Raw genomic sequence first — 21,163 nt, forward strand, 5'->3', positions numbered from 1 at the left:
TCTCCTTATGTTCAGATTTGCTTGGCCAACATCCCATTGGACAAAGCAAGTCACATGCTTGAGTCCAGGGGTAGGAAATATGCTCTGCCCTTATCAGGAATATGCTGCAAAGTTATGTGTCAAAAGGCACAGATTCAGTAGGAGGTAAAGAATTGGAACCCTTGACAATCACCCATGCCCTGTAAATATCCCAGTCAGCAGATCATAAGTATTTGTGTTTTCTGCCCCATTGGAGGGTAAAGAATTTCTCCCATTTCTTAAACCATAATGACTATTAGTTATTTAAACTCCCACTATGGGCAGAATGCTATGATTGATACTTTATATTAACTATAATTCTTACAATGCTATAATCTTATTTCTTCCATTTTGTAGATGAGAAAACTAAAGCTTAGAGAAATTAAGTTACTTCCCCAAAGTAGGATTGCATCCAGGTTCATCTGACTTCAAAGTCTATTTCTATTACAACATGCTGTGCTTAATTGATTTTTATATTCCCCACAGTGCTAAGCACAAGATCTTATGTGTGTAGCATGCATAATATTTGTAGAATTCAATTCTGACTCACTTTTTATGTATTCTGGGTTATTTGGAAAAGATACTTCCTCCCTGGTCATTGGGTATATTAGAATGTGTTTGGGAGCAAGTAACAGAAAATAGTTAAATGGGCTTTAAACAACAAAAGGACTCATATAACTGGAATTTTAGCAGTTTATTAGATTAAGTATTGATATAATTCAATGGTTAAATTGACACTGTCCAGAGACCTTATTCTTTCTCTTTGCTCTGTCTTTATGTTGTCAATTTCATTCTAAAATAAAGATGTCTGTCACTCATAATCAAAAAGTAGCTGCCAAAAACTTACATGGTATATGTTTTCTCTTCTATATCCAAGATGAGTGGGAGGTTGGGATGGAGAGGAGAGAGAGAAAGAGAGAAGAGAAAGAGATGCCTCTGGATAGATTGTGTGTCATCTCAAAGCGCTTTTTCCTTTTAATATTGTTAAGAAAGTCACAGAGAAGGAAATACTGTCACAATCAAGCAGTTTGGGAACCTGTTAGTGCAGACCCTCTCAGTGGCTAGAAGATTGGGGAATTGGGTAAGGTATATGGTTGTGGAGAGGGATCACAAATGGCAGTATGCTCTGATCAGGGGAGTCAGCAATTGAATTGCTTGGTGAGCGGGATGTTTTGGGGGTCTCTCTTGCCTTTTCTGCCATGAAGAAAACTATCCAGCCAGGTGCAGTGGCTCATGCCTGTAATCCCAGCACTTCAGGAGGCTGAGGCGGGTGGATCACCTGAGGCCAGGAGTTTGAGACCAGCCTGGCCAGCATGGTGAAACTCCGTCTCTACAAAAGATACAAAAATTAGCCAGGCGTGGGTGGCACATGCCCATGGTCCCAGTTACTCCAGAGGCTGAGGCAGGAGAAACGCTTGAACCTGGGAGGTGGAGGTTGCAGTGAGCCGAGATCATGCCACTACACTGTAGCCAACAGAGCTCTAGGCAATAGAGCGAGACTCTGTCTAAAAAAAATTAAAGAAAAAAACAACAACGATTCTTATTTTCTTCTGTGGCAATGAGAACCACTCAGCCAATTCTGCAGTTGCAGAATATTCCTTGGCCTAGTCGAGGTGATTCGGTCTTTTTACAACAGAGCCACCTCAGTCGAGCAGATGTTTGGTACTGAAAGAAATGCTTTTAGCTAAAGGCTATTGCAGAGAGTTTTTTATTCACATAGCCCTGATCCTCCTGTCACTCCCTATTCCCACCCAACCATACATCTTCTTTCTTTATTAAAGAGTATTAGTGACTTTGGAAATTTCTTGTTTATGTGGGTTGATATGTATTGCTTCTGAGTTGGTTTTGTCAGACTTATAAGAAGCCTTATATAATCAGACAGCTTACAATGAAACTCCATGGGTTCAGTGACCAAACTCATGCATTATTTATAAAAATCAGCAAGACAAGGCCATGTCCAGTGGCTCACACCTGTGACCCCAGCACTTTGGGAGGTTGAGGTGGGAGGATTATATGAGGCCAGGAGCTCAAGACCAGTCTAGGCAACATAGTGAGACCTTATCTCTACAAAAAATTTAAAAATTAGCCAGGCATGATAGTTTGTGCCTGTAGTCCCAACTACTCCTGCTGAGGCAGGAGGATTGCTTGAGCCCAGGAGGGCAAGGCTTCAATGAGCTAGGATTCTGCCACTGCACCCCAGCCTGCGCAACAAAGTGAGACCCCATCTCAAAGAAAGGAAAAATGAGCAAGGCAGACCCTGATTCCAGTTTTTTTGGTGTGCTGTGATATGTGATATTGTTATTAGTTGTGCCTGCTTCTTATTTTTTTGCGTGTTTTAGTACAGAATATTTTCCTATCCTTATTTACCATGATAAAGATGCGAAGTTGCTTGGTGCCCTGCCTTGGGTTAACTTTGGCAGCAAAGACATACCTATCTTTCAAGTTTGGGACTGGCAGCTGTTAACCACCACATGGTAGTTAAGAGACACACCAGAGGTACTAACAGTGATTGCATCTGTGAGTCAGATTTCCCTAAAAGGACAAGTGAGGGGGAAATGACAAAGATGTAAATTAGAAAATACACGGGAAGGTAGAGATTCACTTGATACACACCACTTTGAGTGAATCTACTATGGGCTAGGTACTTTGCTAGGCTCTGGGTTTAGGATAAAAAGACATCTGCTCCCATGATCTATTGTTACATAACAAACTACCCCAAAACTTAGTGGCTTTTTAATTTTAGTTTGCTTGTGATTTTGTAGGTCGGGTATGCAGAAGGGCTTTGCTGGATCTTTGATCCATATGTGTCAGCTAGAGAGACTGAACTGGCAAATCCATTTCCAAGATGGCTTCTTCATTTGCATATCTGGTGCCATGGTACTCCTTGGTTCTTCTCTTTTTCCACATGGTGTCTCATTCTTTAGATCATCTCCATATGGCTTAGGCTTCCCACAGCATGGTGATCTCAGGATAGTTAGACTGGTACAAACCACTCAAGTGGAAGCTGCAAGCCTTTTATGACCTAGCCTTGCAAGTTCCAGAGTGTCCCTTAAGCTGCATTTTATTGGTCAAGCAAGTCACTAAGGCCATCTGTCAATGACCATCTTTAGTTCACCGTAGTGTCTTTCATGAACTCAATGGTTAATGGCTGGGATAGTGAGAAAATTCTTACTGTGCCCTTCCTTAGAAACTGTTTTTTAAAAATCTGTTATCCCATGCTGTTAACTCTCAGATCTCTCTGTATATTAATAGTTGTTACTCATTATAGTTCATATTCTTTTTTTCCACTCAGTTATTTTGCTAGTGTTTGCAGTACAGCTTAGCTTGGTTACCTTCCCCAAACTGGCCATCCATTCCAACCTTATCATTTCATTTCTTTATTTTTTGAGACAGAGTCTTGCTCTGTCACCCAGGCTGGAGTGCAGTGGCACCATCTCAGCTCACTGAAACCTCCACCTCCTGGGTTCAAGCGATTCTCCTGCCTTAGCCTCCCAAGTGGCTGGGACTACAGGCGTACACCACCACACCCAGCTAATTTTTGTATTTTTAGTAGAGACAGGGTTTCACCCTATTGGCCATGCTGGTCTCAAACTCCTGACCTCATGATCCGCCCACCTCGGCCTCCCAAAGTGTTGGAATTACAGGGGTGGGCCACTGTGCCCGGCCCTTATCATTATTAGAATCCTTGTTCTTGGCTGGGCATGGTGGCTCACACCTGTAATCCCAGCACTTTGGGAGGCCAAGGTGGGTGGATTAACTGAGGTCAGGAGTTCGAGACCAGCCTGGCCAACATGGTGAAACCCTGTCTCTACTAAAAATACAAAAATTAGCTGGGCGTGGTGGCACATGCTTGTAATCCCAGCTACTGAGGAGGCTAAGGCAGGAGAATCACTTGAGCCTGGGAGGCAGAGGTTGCAGTGAGCCAAGATCGTGCCACTGCACTCCAGCCTGGTGAACAGAGCGAGACTCTGTCTTAAAAAAAAAAAAAAAAAAAAAAAAAATCCTTGTTCTCTTATTAGAATCCTTTGTTCTTTGGTGTTAGTTTTGATTTTTTCTCATCACTTGAATTTAATCAGTCCCCAGTCTTTTCCTATTTTCTTCTTTGTGGTATCTTTCTGATTATTTTTCTTTCTCTTCATTCCAAAGCCATAATATTATTCCATGCCTCAATTCCTACAAATACTTTTTTTTTTTTTTCTTAAGAGACAAGGTCTTGCTGCTCTGTCACCTAAGATGGAATACAGTGGCACCATCATAGCTCACTGCAGCCTGAAACCCTTGGGCTCAAATGGTCCTCCTGTCTCAGCCTCCCCATTAGCTGGAACTACAGGTGCATGCCACCACACCCAGCTAATTTTTACATTTTTGGTAGAGATGGAGTCTCACTATATCACCCAGGCTGGTCTCGAACTCCTGACCTTAAGGGATCCTCCCACCTGGGCCTCCCAGAGTGCTGGGATTACAGGTGTGAGCTATCACACTTGACCTCTTTAATTCATTTTGACATACTACTATCTGAATAATAATCATCAAGCACACCTGATAATGTGATGCTTCTGTCTAAAAAATTCTGTTTCATATTCTAAACTCTAATCTCGTTTGATAATATGAATCCCTTCTTTAGTTACATGGGTCTTTTTGCTCTCTTCTATACATTCTTGCTTTAGGTGTCCCTTCCAGTAGTAGGAATGTCCTTATCTCTCTTCTCTCCAAGCTGTGTCAAATCCCAGGTTCTCTAATGGAACTAAGTCTCCTAGATAGAGCTTATAATAATACTCTGTGTGGCTGGGCCCATAGTATATGCTTAGTGTGTGTTTGTAGTTGATGGTCTAGTGTAGACCCAGCTCTAAGAAAGCTGAATTAGCCCTAGTGGAAAGAGCCGGAAATCAAAAATAGTGTGAAGGCCAGGCACAGTGGCTCATACCTGTAATCCTATCACTTTGGGAGGCCAAGGCAGATGGATAACTTGGGGTCAGGAGTACAAGACCAGCCTGGCCAACATGGTGAAACCCTGTCTCTACTAAAAAAAAAAAAAAAAAAAAATTAGCCAGACATGGTGGTGGTGGGGCCTGTAATCCCAGCTACTTGAGAGGCTGAGGCAGGAGAATTGCTTCAACCCTGGTGGCAGAGGCTACAAAGCCGAGATCACACCACTATGCTCTATCCTGGGTGACAGAGTGAGACTCTGTCTCAAAAAAAAAGAGAGAGAGAGAGAAAGAAATGTCACATCTCAAATCCTTTCATAATTAGAAGTTTATTTCACTTAAACTTCTATGTGCAAAAAATATTTCTACAAATACAGTTTGACATGTACTTTGCTTTTGGAAAAAGTAATTTTTATTTAATTTTTTTGCTTTGCTCATTTAGTAATAAAAAACTCTCAAACTGTGGTACATTTCTGTTCTTATTTTTAGTAACTCCCTGTGACATTTGAGAAACAAGAATTTGAGGTTGGCAAGCTAGCCCACAAATAATAGAAGAGTTTATTTAGTTTACTTTATCCTTAAAACAGTTTTTCTCTGACTTGCTTGCTTGCTTTTGGCTCATTTATTCATCCAAAAGATATTTATTTGGCTCCTACCATGTCTGGCACTATTCCAGGTACTGGGAATACAATAATGAACAAATAAAAATCCCTGTCCCACGTTTTAATTTTTTTTAAGTTTAACTTTATTTTATATTTTTTATTTTTGGTAGTGACATGAGTCTTGCTATGTTGCCCAGGCTGGTCCTGGGCTCAAGTGATCCTCCCACCTTGGCCTCTCAAAGCACTGGGAATACAGGCATGAGCCACTGTACCCAGCTGGAATTTATATTTTAATCAGCAGGGGGCGGGCAGAGGAGTTAAACTAAACAAGGGGACAAATTGTAATATATATGATGTTAAGTGCTAGGTGGTTTACAATTTTCAACATGCAGACAGGGAAGGCCTCACAAAAGAGGCTAAAATTTAAGAAGGTGGGCTGGGTGCAGTGGCTCACAGAAAAAAAAAAAAAAAATTAAGATGGTGAAGGAACTAGCTGTGTGGATATCAAAGTATTCTAGGTAGTTGGAATAGTATGTGCAAAGGCGTGGAGGCAGAAGTGTGCCTGGTTTGGTTGAATAACTCCAAGGTAGGTGATGTGACTGCAGTGGAGAGCATGAAGAGAACAGTAGTAGATGGGGTCAGAGAGGAAACACTGGCTAGATCAGAGTCTCATATATACTGCTGTAAGAACTTTAGATTTTACTCAGGATAAATTGTGAAGTCTTTGGAGGTTTTTGTGACTTATTCTTTAATGGGATCATCCTGGCTACTGTTTGGTGAATGACTGAAAAAAGAGAAAGGGTGAAAGCAGGAAAACCAGTTAAGAGACTGTTACAATAAAGTCTGTGCAATACATAAAGACTGCAAAAAAGGTAAGAGTTGATGGTAATGGACCAGAATGATAGCAGTGGAGCTGGGAATTCTGGATCCATTTTGAAAGTAGAAGAAAAACAAACAAATAGGCTTTCCTGATGCATTGGCTGTGGGGTATGAGAGGATGAGAGAAGTCAAGGATAACTCTGAGGTTTTTGGCCTGAACACCTAAAAAATAGAGTTGCCATTAATGGAGATGGGGAAGACTATAGGAGGTACATAATGGGAGATGATCAAGAGGTCATTTTTGAATAGGTTCAGTTTGAGATATTTATTGGACATTCGAGTTGAGATATCTTCATAGAGTACTGGTGTCTGAAGGAGTACTCTGAGTGATACCTTCCTTGTTCATATCCTGTTTATCAACATTTTCATTAGAGAGTGTTTCATTGATTTGGAAGGAGGCATTTTTCAACTGCTGTATTATCTCCTGAGTAACAAAAATAAAAAAGTCATTGAGTGATTTTTCATACTAAATATTTTCTATGTGCCAGGGTCTGCTAAGCTTTTTTTTTTCCTCCCTCTCAATATATTATTTAATTAGCATGCAATCCTATGAAATAGGTAATATTTTTCTCATTTTACAGATGACAAATCTGAGGCTCAGAAAGAGATTAAGTTAGCTAAGGTCTCATAGCTGAGCTAGGATTTAAATCAAGTTTTGGCTGACTATAATCCTGTACTTACTAGACTTTGAGCTCCTTGGGCTTGGCTATTGTTCACTCTGTTGAATTGTCAGTAACTGGAGCATAAAGGCATGCAATAAATATTTGTTGGGTAAATGGAAAATGGATAAATGAGTACTGCTTCCCAACACTTGAGCTTTTAACAGTTAAACTCTTAGCTGCAAAGATATCTGCCTCTTTCAAGGTCATTTCAGCCATCCATTTGATGAATCTTTTTACAGCATTGGTAGTATGAGGACAGCAGAAGGATTTAGAAAGTTCTTCAGAGGATTTCTAGCTAATCTTTCTCCTAATCCCTTCATGACTGTTAAACTAGTGTGACAGTTGAATTCACAGAGTTCTTTTTGAGTTTAGGCTAGATGTGTTTCTAATAGATTTGCCAAGTGTAATTTTCCTAACTTGATAAGTGGTATCATTCCCAGGAGTTGGTTCTATGTTGGCTCCTGGGAGCTGTTCCAACTTTGGAATCTGTAGCAAGTAGGACCATGGAAGGAGGGTCTCCCAATATACCTCTCACACATTGCTACTACTCAGGGGCATTTCTGCATCCCTGTGCCTGATACATAATCACTGTCTGCACTTGCTGTATTTACTTTCTCTTTCTCTTTATGTGGTCTTTTCTTGTTATCCTGGTCACCATTATTTGCTTAGATAATAAATTCTTAGATCAGTGTTTTCCATAGTCAGTCATAGGCATTTATTTCCTGACTTGCTCTTTTTAGCTCATTTCAATGCAGTTGCTTGTGTCTGTTTCCTATTTAACAAATAATTATTAAGCAGGTACTGTGTCAAGGGCTAGTTTAGTGAACTTCAAAAAATGAGAAGCTGTTCTATGATAGTGGCAGAATGATTGTCTAAAATCTTCTGTAATACTAGGCACAAGTAGCTGCTCAATAAATGTTTGTTAAATGAGTTAATAACTTGCAAAAGTATTAATATAGTGAATGGCTCTTCTACAAATGATAGTTTCCTTTTCCTTTATCCCTAATCTATCCCTTTTCCAAATCTTACCAATCACCATGTCCTGTTCATCTTACCTCTTTACTATTCTTGAATCATTTATCTTACATCATTCCTTCTGCCATCATTATGTCTTGCCATAACCTTTTAACTAGTCTGTCTGTCAGTCTTGTTCCACACTTTAAATCTATAGTCTATATTGCCAGCTGGAGTGGTCCTGAAATACAAATCTTTTTTTGTTTGTTTTGAATCATCTTAGCCATTTTTAAGTATATAGTTCAGTAGTTAGTATTAAGTATTTTCACATTGTTGTGCAACAGATCTCCAGACCTTTTTCTTTTCTTTTCTTTTTTCTTTTTTTTTTTTTTTTTGAGACGGAGTTTCACTCTTGTTGCCCAGGCTGGAGTGCAATGGCGCGATCTCGGCTCACCACAACCTCCGCCTCCCAGGTTCAAGCAATTCTCCTGCCTTAGCCTCCGGAGTAGCTGGGATTACAGGCATGCACCACCACGCCCAGCTAATTTTGTATTTTTAGTAGAGACGGGGTTTCTCCATGTTGAGGCTGGTCTCGAACTCCAGATGATCCACCCGCCGCCTCAGCCTCCCAAAGTGCTGGGATTACAGGCATGAACCACCGTGCCTGGCCTTCTTTTCTTTTTTTTTTTAAGAAAGAAGCAGGGTCTTGCTCTGTTGCCCAGACTGGAGTTCATAGTGCATTACAGCTGCAAATTCTTGGGCTCAAGCAGTCCTCCTGCCTTAGCCTCCCATGTAATAGGGACAGTAGCTACTGTACCAGGCCAGATCTTGTTTTGTTGTTATTGTTGTTTTTGAGACAGTCTCGCTCTGTCACCCAGGCTGGAGTGCAGTGGCACGATCTTGGCTCACTGCAACCTCTGCCTCCTGGGTTCAAGCGATTCTCCTGCCGCAGCCTCTTGAGTAGCTGGGATTACAGGCACGCACCACCACACCCGGCTAATTTTTTGTATTTTTAGTGGAAACAGAGTTTCACCATGTTGCACAGACTGGTCTTGAACTCCTGAGCTCAGGTGATCTGCCTGCCTCGGCCTCCCAAAGTGCTGGGATTACAGGCTTGAGCCACTGTGCCTGGCTGCCAGATCTTTTTCATCTTTTTTTTTTTAATTGTTATTTTTTCAAAAATAAGATGAGTCTCACTCCATCACCCAGGCTGGAATGCAGTGGGGTGATCATGGCTTACTGCAGCCTTGATCTCCCAAGCTCAAGTGATTCTCCTGTCTCAGCCTTTCGAGTAGCGGTACTACAGGCATGTGCTACCACATCTGGCTAATTTTTTATTTTTTGTAGATATGAGGTCTCGCTATGTTGCCCAGGCTGGTCTCAAACTCCTGGGCTCAAGCAATCCTCTCACCTTGTTCTAAAGTGCTGGGAGTATAGAAGTGAGCCACTATGGCTGGCCTTTTTCATCTTCTGAAACAAACTCTATGCCCATTAAACAACTCCTCATTTCTCCCTCTTCCCAGCTCTTGGTAACAACCATTCTATTTTCTTTTTACTTTTGAGACAGGGTCTCGCTGTCACCCAGGCTGGAGTGCAGTGGTGTAATCTTGGCTGCCTTCAACCTCCACCTCCCAGGCTCAAGCGATTCTCCCACCTCAGCCTCCCAAGTAGCTGGGACTACAGGCGTGCATCACCATGCCCAGCTAATTTTTTTTTTTGTATTTTTTGTAGAGATGGGGTTTCACCATGTTGCCCAGGCTGGTCTCGAACTCCTGAGCTCAGGCAATTCGCCCACCTCAGCCTCCTAAAGTGCTGGGATTACAGGCGTGAGCCACCACACCCAGCCTGTACTTTCAGTTTCTGTGAATTTGACTACTTTTGATACCTCATATAAGTGGAATCATACGGTATTTGTCTTATTTCACTTAGCATAATGTCCACAAGGTTCATCCATGTTGTTGCATGTGATAGTATTTTCTTCCTTTTTATGGCTGCATAAATATTTTATTGTATATATATACCGTACTTTGTTGATCCATTCGTGGGTTGATGAACATTTGGGTTGCTTTCACCTCTTGGCTAGTGTAAATTATGCTATGAACATGGGTATGCAAATATCTCTTTGAAACCTTACTTTCCAGACTTTTGGGTACATACCCAGAAGTAGGATTGCTGGACCATATAGTAGTTCTATTTTTAACTTTTTGAGGAACTGCCATATTTTTTTTTCTGTAGCAGTTGTACCATTTTACAATCTCACTGACGGTGCATAAGGGTTCCAGTTTCTCCACATCCTCACCAATACTTGTTATTTTCTGTGGTTTGTTTTTTGATAGTAGCTATCTTAATGGATGTGAGGTGATATCTCATTGTGGTTTGATTTGCATTTCTCATTTGTTGCAAAGACTGTCCTTTCCCAATTGGTAGGTGTTTATTTCTGGGCTCTCTATTCCATTACATTGGTCTATATGTCTGTTTTTATGCCAGTACCACTTTTGAATACACATCTAACTTTGTTTCTCCCTGAAAAAACCCTTATGTGGCTCCTCATTGTCCTCAGGGTAAAGTCAAAACTGATCTTGCTACTGCTTATCTCTATGGCCTCACTCTTCACTTCTCTCGCCTCTCTACTCCTGTCTCAGCTGTACTGAACCTCTTTCATTTCCACAAATGGAACATGACCCTTTCCACCTTTACAGCTCTGCACCAGACTTTTTCTTTGCCCAGAACACACCTCTTCATCCCCCCTGGCCCAACCAATTCCTCAGGCCCCAGCTTAGAATTCATTTTCTCTGGGAAGCCTTTTCTGATCTTCTAAGAGTAGTTTGGTACCCCTCCTATGTGCTCTCATAACACAATATAATTTATCATTGATTTCAACTGACTGTTGGTATGTGTAGATTATAAATTTCTTGAGGGCAAGGATTGTTTTATTTACATTGACATCCATTGGTTCCTAGCACAGTGCCTGACAAATGGTAGCTGCTTATCATATTTGTTGATTGAATAAATAAATTAACAATCAATGGCATTTCCTGGCTCAAAAACCTTCAGTGATTTCCTCATTGATTAAAGTCTTAGGTGAGATGCAGATATCTGTATTTAAAAATAAATAAATAAATAAAGTTCTACAAATTATTTTGATTCACAGCTAGAGTTTAAAAATGGAATTCAGGATAAACTCAGCCTGATATTCTAGTCCTTTATGCCCTACTATAATACTACTTTTCTCCTAGTTCTCCTCTTCTTTAACAAGTACTCTATAATTCAGGCAAACTGGATTTCTTATTGTTTACTGAACATGTTCTGTGTTTTCCCGCCTCTTTATCCATATTGTTTCTTCAACCTAGAATATACTCTTTCCCTCTGTCCTATAGAAATCATCTTCTCTGGCTGGACACGGTGGCTGATGCCTGTAATCCCAGCACTTTGGGAGGTCGAGGGGGGTGGATCATGAGGTCAAGAGTTCAAGACAAGCCTGGCCAACATGGTGAAACCCCATCTCTACTAAAAATACAAAAATTAGCTGGGTGTGATGGTGCGCACCTTTAATCCCAGCTACTGGGGAGGCTGAGGCAGGAGAATTGCTTGAACCCAGGAGGTGGAGGTTGCAGTGAGCCGAGATCGTACCACTGCACTCCAGCCTGGGTGACAGAGCAAGACTCTATCTCAAAAAAAAAATTATCTTCCCTTCAAGACCTGGCCTCAGAGTCCACTTATTTCCCCATAAAACCTTTCCTGATTCTTTTTCTTGGCCACATCCTCTCTACCCGCCTCCACTGCCACCACTCATTTGGTCATAATGTTTCCCTCCATTCATCTTCTCCTATATAGAATTTTTGTACCTTTGTTATTACACATTCTTTCTTTTCTTTTCTTTTCTTTCTTTGTTTATTTAGAGACGGAGTTTCACTTTTGTTGCCCAGGCTGGAGTGCAGTGGTGCAATCTCGGCTAACTGCAACCTCCGCCTTCTGGTTTCAAGTGATTCTCCTGCCTCAGCCTCCTGGGATTACAGGCGCCCGCCACCACGCCCAGCTAATTTTGTTGTATTTTTAGTAGAGATGGGGTTTCACAATGTTGGCCAGGCTGGTCTCAAACTCTTGACCTCGTGATCCACCTGCCTTGGCCTCCCAAAGTGCTGGGATTACAGGCGTGAGCCACTGCACTCAGCCCCATTCTTTCATTTATTAAAGCTTTTTTTGCTTTAGCTTCCCTACGTAAGTGTACACTCCTAGGGTAGAAGAAACCCAGGCTTTTAGGTCACAAGGCTTGGATACAAATCCAAGCTGTATTATTTACTAGTTGAATAATCATAGGCAAGTTATTTAAGTTCTCTGGGCCAGCCTGGTGGCTCATACCCGTAATCCCAGCACTTCGGGAAGCTGAGGCAGGTGGATCACTTGAGGTCAGGAGTTTGAGACCAGCCTGACCAACATGGTGAAACCCCATCTCTACTAAAAACACACACAAAAAAATTAGCCAGGCATGGTGGCGCACGCCTGTAATCCCAGCTTCTTGGGAGGCTGAGGCAGGGGAATTACTTGAACCCAGGAGGTGGAGGTTGCAGTGAGCCAAGATGGCGCCATTGCACTCCAGCCTGGGCAACAAGAACAAAACTCCGTCTCAAAAAACAGACAAACAAACAAACAAACAACCAGCTGGGTGCAGTGGCTCACACCTGGGCAACAAGAGCAAAACTCTGTCTCAAAAAACAAACAAACAACCAGCTGGGTGTGGTGGCTCACGCCTGTAATCTCAGCACTTTGGGAGGCCGAGGCGGGTGGATCACCTGATGTCAGGAGTTCGAGACCAGCCTGACCAATAAGGTGAAACCTCGTCTCTACTAAAAAATACAAAAATTAGCCAGGCATGGTGGCAGGCGCCTGTAGTCCCAGGTACTTGGGAGGCTGAGACAGGAGAATTGCTTGAACCCAGAGGTGGAGGTTGCAGTGAGCTGAGATTGCGCCACTGCAGCCCAGCCTGGGCAATGGAGCGGGACTCCGTCTCAAAAACAAAACAAAAGAAAACCAAAAAAAACAAAAAACACACACAAAAAACAAAAACGAAAAGATGACAAGAATGTTTCAAGATATTACAATGGTCAGGCCGGGTGTGGTGGCTCGCGCCTGTAATCCCAGCACTTTGGGAGGCCAAGGTGGGTGGATCACCTGAAGTCAGGAGTTCAAGACCAGCCTGGCCAACATGGTGAAACCCATCTCTATTAAATATACAAAAAATTAGCCGGGCGTGGTGGCGGGCGCCTGTAATCCCAGCTACTCGGGAGGCTGAGGCAGGAGAATCATTTGAACCTGGGAGGCGGAGGTTGCAGTGAGCCAAGATCGTGCCGTTGCACTCCAGCCTGGGCAACAAGAGTGAAACTCCATTTCAAAAAAAAAAAAAAAAGATATTACAATGGTCAAATGAGGTAGCTATGAAAGTGCTTTGCCGGGCATGGTGGCTTATGCCTGTAATCCCAGCACTTTGAGAGGCTGAAGTGGGTAGATCACCTGAGGTCAGGAGTTCGAGACCAGCCTGGCCAACATGGTGAAACCCCGTCTCTACTAAAAATACAAAAAATTAGCCGGGCATGGTAGGAGGCACCTGTAATCCCAGCTACTCGGGAGGCTGAGGCAGGAGAATCGCTTGAACCTGGGAGGCGGAGATTGCAGTGACCCAACATCACTCCATTGCACTGCAGCCTGGGCAACAAGAGAGAAACTCCATCTCAAAAAAAAAAAAAAAAAGCTTTGTGGCCAGATGCAGTGGCTCACGCCTGTAATCCCTACACTTTGGGAGGCCGAGGCAGGTGGATCACCTGAGGTCAGGATTTGGATAGCAACCTGACAACATGGTGAAACCCTATCTCTACTAAAAATACAACAATTAGCCAGGCATGGTGGCACATGCCTGTAATCCCAGCTACTTGGGAGACTGAGGCAAGAGAATTGCTTGAACCCGGAGTCGACAGAGACTCTGTCTCAAAAAAAAAAAAAAGGAGAATGAGGAACCATATGATGCCCAGTATCTAGGTGGGTGGCGATGCCGTTTACTGAGATGTAGAAAACTTGGAGGGTGCAGCTGGAATACTTCCTTCTTTCAGCTGTGTATGCATTACTTGGGAATTGGTTTTTTTGAACATAACACTAATCAACATGGTCTCCTCAATGTAGAAGATCAGACTCAGTCTTTTGCCTGAGCCTTTCTTTGTCTGAATAGGCATTATTAAACATTTAATTTTATTTAATTTAATTTTATTTTATTTATGTTTTTGAGACAAGGTCTGGCTCTAATGCCCAGGCTGGGGTGCGGTGTTGCAATGTTGGCTCACTGCAACCTCTGCCTCCTCAGCTCAAGCCATCCTCCCACCTCAGCCTCCTGAGTAGCTGAGACTACAGGCATGCACCACTATGCCCAGCTAATTTTTGTATTTTTTGTAGAGACAAGGTTTTGCCACGTTACCCAGGCTGGTCTCGAACTCATGAGCTCAAGCCATCTGCCCACCTTGGCCTCCAAAAGTGCTGGGATTACAGGCATGAGCCTCTGCACCCAGCCAGCATTATTAAATATTTGTTTTTGCATGATATTTATTGGAAAGTTCCTCTAAAAGCACATTTCTCTTTTATATCTTAAATTACATTTTAATGATTAAATTGGGGGGGTGGGGCTTCCAATAAAAGAGGGAACTTAAAACCCATCTCCATTTATTTAAATGCACTTAATTATGCATTTGTTTGTTCAACAATTTCACTGAGTTTTACAAAGGGGCTTACAAAATTGAGCAGGACCTAGTTCCTGCCATAAATGTTATAGTACAGTGTGATGAACAATAGTAGAAACATGTGCAGGATGCTAAAGTGGCACCAAGAATGGGCTCAAACTCCTGGGCTCAAGCAGTCCTCCTGCCTCAGCCTCCCAAAGTACTGGGATTACAGGTGTGAGCTACTGCGCCCAGCCTAGCACAAAGAATGGGATGGAGTATCAAGGAATGCCTTCCACAAGTTCAGAAGGATGAATAAGTGGCTGGCTGTGGTGGCTCACACCTGTAATCCCAATACTTTGGGAGGCTGAAGCGGGCAGATCACTTGAGGTCAGGAGTTTGAGACCAGCTGGCCAACATGTTGAAACTCCATCTCTGCTAAAAATAACAAAAATTTGCCGGGTGTGGAGGTCCGTGCCTGTAATCCCAGTTACTCAGGAGGCTGATGCAGGAGAATTGCTTAAACCCTGGAGGTGGAGGTTGCAGTGAGCCGGGATCATGCCACTGCACTCCAGCCTGGGTGACAGAGCGATATTCAGTCTCAAAAAATAATAAATAAATAATAAATAAATAAATAAGGCTCAGTGTGGTGGCTCATGCCTGTAATCCCAGCACTTTGGGAGGTCGAGGCAGGCGGATCACAAGGTCAGGAGTTTGAGACCAGCCTGGCCAGCATGGTGAAACTCCCATCTCTACTAAAAATACAAAATTCGGCTGAGTGCGGTGGCACACACCTGTAATCCCAGCTACTCAGGAGGCTGAGGCAGGAGAATTGCTTGAACCTGGGAGGCAGAGGTTGCAGTGAGCTGAGATTGCGCTACTGCACTGCAGCCTAGGCGACAGAGTGAGACTGTCTCAAAAAAAAAAAAAAAAATCCAGGCGTGGTGGTGCACGCCTGTAATCCCAGCTACTCAGGAGGCAGAGGCAGGAGAATCACTTGAACGCAAGAGGAGGAGGTTGCAGTGAGCTGAGATCATGCCATTGCGCTCCAGCCTGGGCAACAAGAGGGAAACTTTGTCTCAAAAAAATAATAATAATAATAATAAAAATGAAAATAAATAAACAAGGAGGATGAATAAGAATTAGCAAAGCTATGAAGAAGGGTATTCAGCAAGCATATATGAAGGCCAAGAGTTAAACACTTAAATATTCTGAAATATATTTTGGGTTATTAAGAATGTTTTACTCTGTGGCTAGAATTAGTGTTCCCTTTTTCTTTTTGAGTCAGCTCATTACTACTGACTGTTTCAGGCAGGCAGGCCCTGGTGAACCTCCTGGAGTGGTAGGCAGATTCAGTCCTTGGCAGATATACGGATGTACGCTTGTAGTGGCTGTGGATTCTCAAGCTGAGAACAGGAGGCTTCTTTGGAGCACAAGCCTCCCACAGGGCACTCTTGGGATGTCTGTCCTGGAATTACCCAGAGGAGTAACAAAGCTTTCTTTTCTTCCTTAACCCAAGCCAGCAGGATGGGATGTCGGTTAGCCTTTGTGTTTGGAGCCTACCAACAAACATACGGTGGCCAGCACAAAAGCATTGTTGGGCTACAGTGAAAACTAGGTCGGGGCCCAAACCCTTTTCTGCAAAGAGCCCCTCCAAAGAGTAGAGTGCCGACAAGCCACTGATTTGGCTGTTTGACATTGATACTGGTTTCTGACTTTCTGACTTACTGATGGCACATCGAGTCATTTAAGATTCTGAAATCTTTTTCCATTGCTGTCTGAACCTTTCAATTTGGAATCTCTGAGATGTCTTTGACTCTTTTTCCTTATTTCTCATATCTATCACTCAGTTGCTAAAAAGCTTTATATTCTGACTATAGCCAACTTTTGCCTGCCCATAAATAGCACTGTTAGTTAGATGTTTGGTCACCTCTCATCTGGCTGTTGCAGTACCCTCCAAAACTGCCTCTAATTCCTTCTCTATCCTGCTACCAGAATGATCTTTCTAAAATGCAGTTTGGGTCATGTATTAGTTTCTTAGAGCTACCATAGCAAAGCACTACAATGTGGGTGACATAGCAGAAACTTGTTATCTCAGAGTTCTGAAGGCTGGAAGTCCAAAATCAAAGTGTTGGTAGGGCCTTGTTCTCTCTGAAGGCTCTACGGGAAGATCCTTCTTGCCTTTTCCTAGCTTCTGGTAGGTTTTTGGTATTCCTTGGCTTGTAGATGTCTCAGTCCAATTTCTGCCTCTGTCTTAACATGACATTTTCCCTGTGTGCCTGTATCTCTTGCCCCTCTTTTTATAAGAATTCCAGTCATATTGGATTAAGGGCCTGCCCTACTCCAATATGACCTCATCTTAACTTGATTACATCGGCAAAGACCCTATTTCCAAATAAGGTTGCATTTATAGTTACCAGGGTTTAGGACTTGCATGCATCTTTTGGGGGGATGTAATTCAACCCCCGTTAGATCATATTATACCTTTACCTATAAACCTTCAGTGGCCCCTGTGGTCTGCCGAATTAACTGTAGATGCTTCATCTTGGTATTCCAGAACTTCTGCACTAATAACAAATATAATAATAATAGAAATAGTCTCATAACTGACATATTGGGCACTTTCCTTGACATTATTCTTAGCATTTTACATGTATCAACTTATTGAATCTTCACAACAACTCTGTGGGTTAGGCACTATTATTATTCCCATTTTATAGATGCGTATTAAACAACTGAGTAACCAACTCAGGGCTCTACAACTATTATAGTCTGAGATGAGATTCAATCCTAGCCAGCCTAACTGCAGTCACCACTATATTATACTGCCCATCTTAACTTTTTAGCTTCATCCTTTCTCCCCTACTTATACAGAAAAAAAAAAGAATAATTACTAATCTCTGTGCTTTGTTATCTTTGTGTTCCTTTTGCGTAGACTGTCTTTCTTATCCCCAGCCCTGCCTATGGGTTACCATGAAATGGAATTACATCCTCAACAATGAGTGAATATCAGCCAGGCCTAGGTGGGGAAAGGGGAAGGATATTACAGGTAAAGGGACCAGCAATGTGTACAAATGTGCAGGTGAGCAGGAGTCAGACTTTTATAAGCAGGAGTGAAAGGCTTTGTGTGCCTTTCTAAGGATTGTGGGTTTTATCCTACAAGTAATAGAGCATCACTGAGTAATTTTAACAGGACAGTGGCTTCAGGTTGGCATTTCAGAAAGATTGTCTTGGCTATATTGTGGAAAGTGGATTGGAATGAGGGCTAAATCTTTTCAAGATGCAAAAGGGGGCAAGAAAACAGGTTAGAAAGCTAATGGAATAACCTAAGGGAGGGGTGAGAATGATAAGTTATTGATAGTGGGTTCTACCTGTTGGCAGCACAGTTATCTTCCTTGGGTAAGTGCCCTAACTCCTGGCCAGTTGGGTAGATTTTTCAAAAAGGAATAATAATTCTTACAATTGATATTTTCTCCAGACTTTTTCTGAATGCCTTTGAGCCACTGTTCAGAGATAAGCTTATTTGGTTGCAGGTATAAGTACGTTGGTAATTCAAATTTTTTTAAAGCTACCATTTTGTCTTATTGTTCTGAATAGTTACAATTGGTTGAAACTACTGTAGCTGACTAGAATCAGCAAGAATTGGGAACTGGAGTCCTGGGTGCATTTACCTCAGAGAGAGGCACATATTCCCTAGAGCCAGTCCAGAATATTCTCTGTATGGATATGTTTATGTGCTTGTCTGTGCCTGAATTGGTACCTACCAGCCCCTATAGGGATATGTGGGAAGAACCTATACTCTTTAGCCTAGGCAGTTGTCTTAGTCCATTTGTGCTGCTATAAGAACATATCATAGACTGGGTAGCTTATAAACAACAGAAATTTATTTCTCACACTTCTGGAGGCTGGGCAATCTAAGATCTAGGCACAGGCAGATTCAGTGTTTGGTGAGGGACTACTTCATGGTTCATAAATGCCTGTCTTTTTGCTGTGTCCTTACATAGTGGAAGGGACTAAAGAACTATGGGGATGCTTGTACACACACTCTCTATCGTGGTACAATACATATAACATATAATTTACCATCTTTTTTTGAGTGGGGGTCTTGCTATGTTGCCCAGGCTGGTCTTGAGCTCCTGGCCTCAAGCGATCCTCCCACATCAGCTTCTCAAAGTGCTGGGATTACAGGCGAGAGCCACTGTGCCTGGCCAAGAGACAAGTTCTTACTGTCATATGGAAGTGGCAGTAGGGGGAGGAGTGCTCAATAAATGTTTGTAGAAATAACCTGAATTGATATTCCTGAGTGGAGAACTGAGTGTCCACTTCTCTGTGCCTTTGGTGATTTTAAAAAAGATGTTGGCATATGATTTCTTGCATTTTAGTAATAAAGGTTTATTTACATAATATAGTTGAATTACCAATACACTTTAAAAAGTTATTGAGTGCCTTCTAGGAAAAGGCTGTATATATTTAATGAAACCAAGTATCAAACACAAATGAAATGGAAGAAATTCTGTTATTTTATTAGACCATGAGGAAGTGAGGCAAGTTTTGGTATAGGTAAAGTTGGTATAGAAAAAGGTAACAGCCACTGAGAGGTATTGAAGTACCTATAACACATTTTATGGGCTGTATTATAGTTTTCTAAATTGAAAGGTTAAAATAACAACAATTAAAAATATTAAAACTTCTGTATTAATTAAATGTGTTACCAATGCCTTGGGTTGTTTTATAGGGCTGACCGAGGGAGTAGTCTAGCTGAAAATGAAAGCAAAGCAGCTGTTATCCCCATCCGGGAAAGCTGAACATGCTAATGCAGTTGCTCTTGTCTCTGCTTCCTGCAGAGGGATTTGTTTAGAGGCCACACCAGCTGAGTCTGCACTGGGAGTTGCTTATGGAGAAGTGAACATTCCAGCTAATGGGCACAGAGACTGTGTAGCAGTCTTCCGGCTGGGTGCGTGGCTCACACCTGTAATCCTAGCACTTTGGGAGGCTGAGGCAGGTGGATCACCTGAGGTCAGGAGTTCGAGACAAGCCTGGCCAACATGGGAAAACCCTGTCTCTACTAAAAAAATACAAAAATTAGCTGGGTGTAGTGACACGAGCCTGTAATCCCAGCTACTCGGGAAGCTGAGGTTGGAGAATCACTTGAACCTGGGAGGCGGAGGTTGCAGTGAGCTGAGATGGCGCCCCTGCACTCCAGCCTGAGGGACAGAGTGAGACTCCGTCTCAAAAAAAAAAGAAAGAAAGAAATCTTTCTTGTTGACAAATCTCAAATTTCCTTTTCTTATACATGCAGAGGTCTTGAAACATTGAGAAGTGGTTTCTGAGGGCCTACAGGCTTATCAGCCCAACTAATGTATTCACCAAAGGCAGGCAAGAGAAATGGGTTTAAAAGTAAATTCCATTTGTTTTCCCTCTCTGGTCCTTGGTTTGCGCTTTTTCCATTTTGCCTGGAGAAGCCAGAATCTATTAGCCCAGTGTGATTCCTCATCTTTTGTCACCTTTTCCTGTGCTCTCCACCCTCTGGCTTTGCATATGGATTTCCAGAGCCTTCAGAGACATCGCTGAACAGAGTAAACAAGTGTTTCCCAGAACCAAGAGTCCTGGTCTCACCTGGCCTATAGGGAGTGCACATACAGTCTTTTCATTATAGTGTCTTCTGCCTGGCACTCAGTTGGGAAACCTGAGTGGCTCCTGAAGACAGGCCTGACATATCACACTGTCATCATGCTAAAGAAGTGAACCACTGCCTACCTTTTGACTTTCAGAGCTAAAGAAATCTGCCTGCATGATTAGATGTCAGCTTCACTGCCCACTTATAACCCTGAAGTTCACAAGCTCAGTTTCTTTTCAGCAAATGGGCACCTCAAATGTGAACCTTGGGCAGATTCAACTAGAATGAAGAGAGCAAGGCGCTGTGTTTATGCCGTCATTATGCCTTATTTTAAGATTTTCAAAGATGGATTATCAAGCAGGATGAAGCAGATCAACAAGTTTCCCTTTTGAGAAGTTAGAAGATTTATTTTTAGTCATTCTTTCTGCCTTGCCAAAACTGATCCGACGCTTCCAAGGATCTGAAGTGCTGCATGGTGCTGCCCCCAACTGGTTCTTTTTGGTGCTTGTATTATTACCACATCAGAAAATACATGATATTTACATTTTTTTCGAAGCACTTTCACATATTTCATTGTATTATTATTTTTTTGAGACAGAGTCTCACCCTGTTGCCAGGCTGGAGTGCAGTGATATGATCTCTGCCCACCGCAACCTCTGCCTCCAAGGTTCAAGCGATTCTCGTGCCTCAGCCTCCCGAGTAGCTGGGATTACAGGTACCCACCACCATGTCTGGCTAATTTTTGTATTTTTAGTAGAGATGGGGTTTCACTATGTTGGCCAGGCTAGTCTTGAACTCCTGACCTTAG

The 21,163-nt window shown here is 42.4% G+C and overlaps 1 protein-coding gene across 3 annotated transcripts in view; it reads left to right on the forward strand.

The window, feature by feature from the left end:
* TESK2 (testis associated actin remodelling kinase 2) overlaps positions 1 to 21,163 on the forward strand; it is a 149,912-nt gene that overhangs the window by 113,197 nt on the left and 15,552 nt on the right. The window lies entirely within an intron of this gene.

This window comes from Pongo pygmaeus, chromosome 1 (genome assembly GCF_028885625.2).
Source record: "Pongo pygmaeus isolate AG05252 chromosome 1, NHGRI_mPonPyg2-v2.0_pri, whole genome shotgun sequence".
NCBI lineage: Eukaryota > Metazoa > Chordata > Mammalia > Primates > Hominidae > Pongo > Pongo pygmaeus.